We start from the raw sequence: 8,509 nt of genomic DNA, 5'->3' as shown, positions 1-8,509 counted from the left end.
TCTTATTTAATCCCTCAACAGCCTGGAAGGAAGGATGTCTTCTGAGAAACGTGTCAGGCGATGTCCCCGTGCAAAGAGCACAGAGCACAGATGGCCCAGCCCGGGCTCCTGACCGCTGTCATCACCGTGTCGCCGCCGAGTATTAGGCACCGTCCCACGATGCTATCTGTGTATCCAGACATGCTCTAACATAGAAAAGGTATGTAAAATATGATCTAGACGACAAAAGAAGTGGTGCCCAGGGCACTTACCGTGAACGGAGCTTGCAGCAGCGGCGGCCGTGACGTCACATCACTGCAGCTGCGACATCACGCTGTGACGTCACTGTGGCTGCGCCTTTATAACGTGGTGGGACCAGCCTGCCGTTGATCGAATGTCGATGTGCAGCGCGGCGGGAAGAGTAAGTGACTTCCGAAGGGATGTTTGAGGACCTGCAGCGCAGCCGCACCCCGGCTGGTAGGAGCCCAGTTCGTGGAGGGGGTGCCCAGGCCTTTCCACAGCCCCCCAGGTGGTGGAATTGCACGTGCAGACCAGGTGAGCCCTGGTGGGAGCACGGCCCCCGTTTCTGGCAGGATGCCTTCTCCCAGGGCCTCCGGGCTTCTCCCCCCCCCCCCGCCCCCAACAGCTGATTTCCCTCCAGTCGCTGTGGCCCCTGAAGGGTCAATCGAATGCTTTCGTGTAGGATGTTATGGGTGGATCTGCTTGTCATTTCTTTAAAAAAATTCTTGTGCTACTGTGTTACTTTAACATGCCCTGCCCCCTTTTTGCTGTCTCTACACCATAAATGACAACTTTGACTCTTTTAACCATAATTCTACAATGTTTAGAGAAACCTGAGTTGGTAATCTTCCATGCAAGCTATAAATTACACATTAATCACATGGTCTTAAGGTCAAACTATATACAAAAATCAATATTTAACATCTGGTTCATAGCTCCGTGAATTTATCATCTCTGTTTTATCTCATTAGCAATAAAAGACTATGTGATTATAAAGTTCAAAATTCTCCATGGTGCATGATTTTAGAAAATCACGTTTATTTGACGTTAGATGTGCAGTAAGTCGTAGATTTAATTGTATTTGTATTCATTTATACTTCTCAAAGAGGCAATTTAAATAGATTAATTACTAAGTGGTACCAGATTTGTAAATAACTATTATGACACAGGAAATCCCCATTAAGCTCAAGGTCTCTTGACCCTAAACTGAACTATTAAAACAACAACAACAACAACAACAACAAATTGAACCCTACACTGTTTAGATCTAACATATCACAAGAAGAAACCTGGGCAGTTTGACTTGCCATTCTATGTAACCTTTCCTGGGGTTATCTTTTTCTCCATTTTTCAATCAGAACTTTCTGGTCATGTCCCTGCTTCTGTCTTCCATGATTCCTTTCTTTCTTCCCCAATCTTTTTTTCTCCACTGTTTGAGTGCTTGGGGAGCAAGGCATCAACTTCCATTTATGGTAGCATTTCTACCCACTTTGCTCCTCCGTAAACATCCTCTCTGTATTGACTCTTGCTTTGTATTGACTCTTCCTCAACTATCCTTGCTTCTCTGGGGATAGGAGTCGTGCCAGTGTGGTCTCATGACTGCGTGGCCGGGACAGAGAAGGCCGGGGAGGGTCTTGACTGGAAGCTGCTTGTTCTCGACTTAGAAGGCCAAGGGCAACCTCCGGCTGGTGTTCACATTTCCGCAGGTCCCGAGGGACTGAACGGCAACAAGTAAAATCCAAACAAGAATGCCAATTTAATAATGTTCCATAAGCGATAACTTGTGAGCAGGAGGAACTGAAAACCTAGGTCCATTCATGCTCTGCCTGTAGTCAGTCTACATGTGAATCGCAATCAGAGAGTTTCTTTGGTGAGATTAAAGCAAAAAGAAAAGATCGCCTCAGTTTAGAAAGAGCGCTTCTGTGGTAAGTTGGAAACACGAGTGCAAGGTCAGGTCATACAGAGGAGCCGAGTCAGCCGGGAGGGGTCTGGAAATTGGAGCAGGCAGGCCCGCAGAGATTGTGTTCACCTACTCCAATCGGAGCAGTCATTTCCCCAGGCTCACCAGAGCACTGATTGGTCGATAAAAGCCAGAAATCTGAATGAAAAAAAAAATCATTTGTGGCTACATCTGCTTCAGTTTGAGCATCAAATCAATGATAGCAGAATTTTATAGTCACACACATATGTATATTCGCACATATGGGTCATGAGCTATTGTATGAGTTGATATTGATGTATAAATAAATAAAATCACAGGGAAGGAGGAAACAGTCTTCCTTATGGTAAAAAAAAGCCAACTCATAAATGATGAAGGAATTTGAAAATGACTGTTTGACAACCATGATGATAATAATTTATTCCGGCAGGAGTCACCATTAAATACTAACGGTATTTAGTGACAGGATATTTACATGGTATCAAAATAGCACCTGAGCCCTGGCCGGTTTGGCTCAGCGGTTAGAGCGTCGGCCTGCGGTCCGGAGAGACCCGGGTTCGGTTCCCGCTAAGGGCACGTACTTCGGTTGCAGTTTGTCCCCGGCCTTGGTTGATCGTGCGGTGGCAGCCACTTGATGTGTCCCTTTCACATAGATGTTTCTCTCTCTCTGTCTCTTCCTCTCTCTCCCTCCCACTCTATCTGTACAAAAAATGGAAAAATGTCCTCGGGTGAGGATAAAAAAATAAAATAAAAATAACACCTGACTGGTGTGGCTCAGTGGATTGAGAGTCGTCCCGTGGACTGAGAGGTCCCAGTTCGATTCCTGCTCAGGGCACATGCCTGGGGTTGTGGGCTTGATCCCCAGTTGGGGGTGTGCAGGAGGCAGCTGATTGATGATTCTCTCTCCCTCTAAAAAAAATCAATAAAAACACATTTAAAAAAATAGCTCCCACCATATGTATGTATGTATGTGTGTGTGTGTGTGTGTGTGTACGACTATCTATATATGACTATCTGTCTATCTATATAGGACTATCTATCTATCTATCTATCTATCTATCTATCTATGACTATATATAAATAGTCATAAAGGGAGAAAGAGTAACTTCACAGTGAAGTAACCTGGCAGAAAATACTCTAACACAGTGATTCGAGTTAACATCACCAATAACAGAACATGGCAGACTGATGTCCTCATCTTCATAGTGAATTATCAGGAGGGCACTGATGTCTTTTAAAAAAAAAGATGGGCAGTTTCAATTTTTTTGAGGGAAATCCTTCATTCCAAGTTTTGTGGTATAATTTCCCAATCTTGACAATATCTTTTTTAGAAAATTTCACGTACAGTTTACATTCATTCAATGTCATTTTGTATCAGTTTCAGGCATATAGCACGGTGGTCAGATAATCATGTACTTTATAGAATGTTCCCCCGATATGTCCAGCACCCACCTGGCACCATACGTAGCTATTCCAATATTATTGACTATATTCCATATTCTCAAATGTTGACAGTGTTCTCCCCTCTCCCTTCCCCCAGGGACTCAATACCGGCAGCCCTAGGTTCCTTCAACATCTAAGACTGAGAACTCCCTACAGGTCTAAAAATCTTCTCTGATTTCCAGCCTCTTTGTCCCTGGTCTCATTCTGGGCATATACAGGGCTTCTCCTTCAATAGCATTTATTTTAGTCCTATTGCTCGAAAAGTAAATGCTGTCAGCAAAACGAACGTGCCATCAAGCAAGCGCTCTGAAACAACGGGGCGCATTTGCACTTGCATACGGGTCGGTGGGGGCGCAGCCGTCTCTGGAAACGGTCTGAAGCCACGGGCACCTGTGCTGGACACTCAGCCCCGCCCGTGTGAGGGCCGCGCAGAGGAGGGCTGACTTCTCCCCTCGTTTCTCTTCCATAAAAGGGGAGAATTGCTGGATCAGCCGCTGGAAGCGGGGCGGAAGCGGCAAATTGATTTTTTGACAGGATCACCGAGGAGAAGGATGGGGCGTGGGAACTGATGAGCGGAATGAAGGAGGGAAGACAATAGGAGGGCTGATGCGGAGGGTGGGAGCCATCAGAACAACAGCCGTGCTGGGCTGAAACCCTTGGGATTTTTATGTGGAGTTTCAAACAATTAGGCTGAGCAGTTTGACTTTGTATAATGTAAGGCTTTCTTCTTCTTCTTTTTTTTTCTTTTCTTTTTTGGTGACTGTGATAGAAGTCATTCTGGGGAACAAAATGTGGTATGTGTCAAATATTGGCTTACGGGACAGAGGACTTTCACCCGAGAATTGTGCTGGGCGGGAGGAACACTACTTCTGGGTTAGAAAAGGATGGAAAGAGAAAAGCTTTGAGGTTGTCCTGGCAAAACCTCTGAGGACCGCCCTGGCCAGTTTGGCTCAGCGGTTGAGTGTTGGCCTGTGGACTAGAGTCCGGGGGGGTGGGGTGGGGTGGTGGTGAGATGGGGGTGAGATGGGGGCTGGGGAGGAGCAAAAGGCATTTGAATAGCTGGTCCTTTGGAAAAACAGCCATCTGAAACAGCCTCCACACTGGATGGGAGCCAGAGCTGTTAACTGTGTAGGATTTGAATTAGTCGCAGGGAATGGCTAAGGACAAGGTGAATTCCATCCTCTTCCCACTCATGGTCGGGCAGGTGTCTGCCTGCTTGACCTTTGCTTCAGCATAAGAAAGCTGCCTTCTTTCTGTCCTTTGCAAACATGTCTGAGCTGCGATCCTGGTAGGAGGGAGGTACAGGCCATTTTGGCTCCGGGGAAGTAGGGGTTCTCCAGGTTTGGGAGGGACCTGGCTCAGCAACGGAAAGCAGTTTTATTTATTACTATTATTTAAACTTTTTTTTTCTTTATTGATTTTACAGAGAGAGGAAGGGAGAGAGAGATGAGAACATCGATCGGCCGCCTCCTGCACGTCCCCCACTGGGGATCAGGCCTGCACCCAGGCAGGTGCCCTGGCCAGGAACCGAGCTGGGGACCTTCTGGTGCAGGAGTCGACGCTCAACCACTGAGCCACACAAGCCAAGCATGTTTTTATATTTTTTATTAATCCTCACCAAAGGATGTTTTTCCATTAATTGTATTTATTTATTTATTTTAGATAGAGTGGAAAGGAAGGGGGGGGGACATCCATGTGAGAGAGACACATGGTTGCCTCCTGCATAACCCCAAATGGGACTGAGGATCGAACCTGCAGCCCAGGCGCATGCCCTTGACTGGGAATTGAACCCAGGACCCTTTGGTTCACAAGCCAGTGCTCTAACCACTGAGCGTGCCAGCCAGGGCCGATCAGGCAGTTTCTCTGCTTCCCTTCCCACAAGCCAATTGACAACCAACCTACCTGTGTTTTCTGCCTCTTCCACTGAACAGTGAAGAGGTAGCATCTGTCTTAAACTCATGGCTCTTGTCTCTGTCTGGGTCACGGACACCCTTGTTTCTACACAGGAAAACCTAGGAATTCACACAGTTTTCTCCTTTCAGTATGATCTACAATACAGGACTCTACAGGGCCCTTTCTGTCAGCCTACTAACAGCCTTTTGTGTCTCCTGTGAAATTCATTAAACGGGGAGCCATTTCGCTGAGGTTGGTTCTCAGACCTTAGCCACCAACACAAGCAACTCACACCTAATCCTGTACCTGCCTAAGGTTAAGAAATCAAAACCTAAGGACAGCTGATCACAGCCAAGAGGATTTTCCCAAAAAAGGCAAGTGCTTAAGCTGCAGCCAATCCAATCATGTCCTCGATTGCTTGGCCTTTTCCTGATAAAGTCTCTCCCCCACCTCCTAACCACTTCTGTGCTGTGGATGCCCCCATGCACGCAGGTTTGTTCTCAAATATACTTTTAAAATTCTTTAATATGCTTATGCTGAAAAAGCGCTCCTGGTTTCTGAGCTCTTGATCGTAACCGCGTACTTACCTCCCGGATGGCACTGTTCCTCCCTAAAATAGCTGTCGTGTTTGTTAGTAACGTCCACGTTGCCGGATTCAGTGGACGCTTCTCTGTCATTATTTGTTTCGGTTCTCATCAGATTTGGTTCAAGGTGCCAGCTCCTTTCTCTTGACGAGCTCCTGGGGTGTCTTCCTTGGCACCGCCTTCTGCTGGTCCTTCCTCCCCCCAGACTGGATTTCTCAACTTTTTTTTGGCCAGCTTCTCATTTTTCATCCAGTGTGAAATGTTGAAGCCCTTTAGGGCTTTGCCTGATCCTTTACTTTTCCTTTCTAAGGTCCTTCACCTCACGCTGCTCCTTCTAGGTAATCCCACCCATGTCCATGACTTCTTCCTTTATTGATTTGAGAGGGAGGAAGGGAGAGGGGGAGAGAGATGGAAACACCCATGAGAGAGAACACTGACTGGCCGCCTCCTGCATGCTCCCCACTGGGGATCAGGCCCACAACCTGGGCATGCGCCCTGAACTGGCGACCTCTTGGTGCCTGGGTCGACGCTCAACCATGAGCCACACCGGCCAGACCATACCCATGACCTTAAACATCACCTTCATATCACTGACTCCCTACTTTATGTCTGTAGCCAGAGTTCTCCACTAGACTTCAAAATTAAGTTCTCTCATATCTCTATCACAAAGAATCAAAAATGAAATTCTTCCCAAACCTGTCTCCTGCTCCAGCCCTTAAGTGTTCCCATCTCAGTAAATGGACTTGCCGTTTACTGAGCTGCTCAAGTCAAAAACCCAGGCACCTCCCCTTCCCTCTCATTTCTTGCATCCATTTCATCACCAAATTCTATAAAGGCCATCTCCAAAATATTTCTCAGACCCTGTTACTTCTCTCTGTGCCCATTCATCACCATCATCTCCATCTGGGATTCAGCTCCCAGCTGCTAGCTGGTCTCCAATTCCTCTGCTGTACACTGTTCCTCTCCACCAATATTCTGATTCATCTGCTACACTGTACTTGCACCATCTTTAACGATACACCTGGTAGGGCCTCTCCTGCTTAAAAAGTGTTGCTGACTTCTTGTTAGAATGTAAGCCTTCAGGGTTCTGCATAATCAGAGTCCTCCCTATTCCTCAATGTATCTCAACTCACTGTTACATTTTTTTCCTATTATATTTCAGCCCAATTGATTCTGTTTTTGCTCCTTGAGCATGCAAAGCTGTTTCCTGCCTCGGGGCCTTTGCACTTGCTACTCTTCGCCTGATCTGGGAGTGTCTTCCATCCTCCTTCAATATTTCTTATCCCTTAGGTGTCAGCCGACATGTTCCTTCCTTAGCAAGTAGCTTTCCCTGACAACTGTTTTTTACAATTTTATCTTAACTGTAATCTCATTACTGCATCATTCTCTGGTTTAGCGCCCGGTTGTTTTCTTATACTTGGGACATTGCAATTGCTTTCTTATTGGTTTATTTAATTATTCATTTTTGTTGTTGTCCACATGACCTCTGTCGATCTCAGTAATGCAGACGTGAAGGATCGTTTTCTATAGCATAGCGGGCGGGGGCTCTGTAGGTAACACAGTGGAATCACACAGTCTGCATTTGAATCGATGTGTTTTCCTGGATGTTGTTTAACTTCCCTGAACCTCGATTTTCTAATCTATAAAATGTGGACAGTAACACCAGATTCCGAGGGTTGTTGTGAGCAGAAAATGAGATGACAAAGATGAGTTTATTAGCAAAAAGCCTGGTGTTTCATGAACATTCCACAACTCTCACCTGACAATTTTATTGTTCACTGTTTTATTTCCCAACGGGCAGTCTAGTGCTTGGGACACAGAAGGATCTTAGTAAATATTTGTTCAATGATTAAATAAATGAATGAGTTGTGGGCTCAGTTTTAATCCACAGAGTTGATTGGAGGAGACACAGCATATGCCAAGTAATAGAAGCTGCACCTGGTACACCCCGAGTGCCCGAGGAAACCTTATCATCCCTGCTCAAACGGCCTGCCTGTTTGGTCAATTGATACGATGAAGAACTACACCCATGTTCTATCTGAAACAGCCATCATCTTTCATGGTCCCCCTGGGTCCCACTCCTCCCACATCGCATGGGACACGGCTGCTACAATCCTCTCCCTCCTCTTTACTAGGTTCCCACCTAGAAACGTGCTGAAACTCCTTTCTTTGCTAACCCCTCCTTGAGTCCTCTCAACTCCCTCCAGTCACCAGCCCCCTTTGCTTCTGCTTTTTACAGTTACACTCTTCTTTTCTTTTTTTCCATCTATCTTCAGATAGAGCAGGAGGGAGAGAGGGGGTAAGAGAGAGAGAGAGAAACATCGATGTGAGAGAGACACGTTGACTGGTTGCCACCCACACGACCCCAACCGGTGCCGGGGACAAACTGCAACCGAGGTACGTGCCCTTAGCAGGAACCGAACTCGGTTCTCTCTGGTCCACGGGCCGACACTCTAACTGCTGAGCCAAACCGGCCGGGGCTACGGTTACACTCTTAAAGAAGTTGTTGACATTCTGTCTCTGATGCTTCCTCTCCGTTTCCTTACCCATTCCAATCCAAGTTTCTTCTCCACCTCTCCACAGAACTTCCCTACCTTCGTCAAGGTCATTGATGATGGACGTATTGTCCGGTCCAGTGTTTCATTCTTGC

At 46.5% G+C, this 8,509-nt stretch overlaps 1 long non-coding RNA gene across 1 annotated transcript; it reads right to left on the bottom strand.

Annotated features, from left to right (window-relative positions):
- Window positions 1-1,063: 1,063 nt before the first annotated feature.
- On the bottom strand, window positions 1,064-6,021 carry LOC118640661. Its single transcript, XR_004961433.1, has 3 exons — window positions 5,863-6,021; window positions 5,285-5,394; window positions 1,064-2,098 (listed from the first exon to the last, which is right to left on the bottom strand). It is a non-coding gene; the product is annotated as an uncharacterized LOC118640661 (long non-coding RNA).
- Window positions 6,022-8,509: the final 2,488 nt, after the last annotated feature.

Source organism: Molossus molossus, unplaced genomic scaffold, assembly GCF_014108415.1.
Source record: "Molossus molossus isolate mMolMol1 unplaced genomic scaffold, mMolMol1.p scaffold_m16_p_23, whole genome shotgun sequence".
Classification (NCBI taxonomy): Eukaryota; Metazoa; Chordata; class Mammalia; order Chiroptera; family Molossidae; genus Molossus; species Molossus molossus.
Note: the sequence above shows the minus strand (reverse complement) of the source record. Positions and strands in the feature narration are given on the sequence as shown.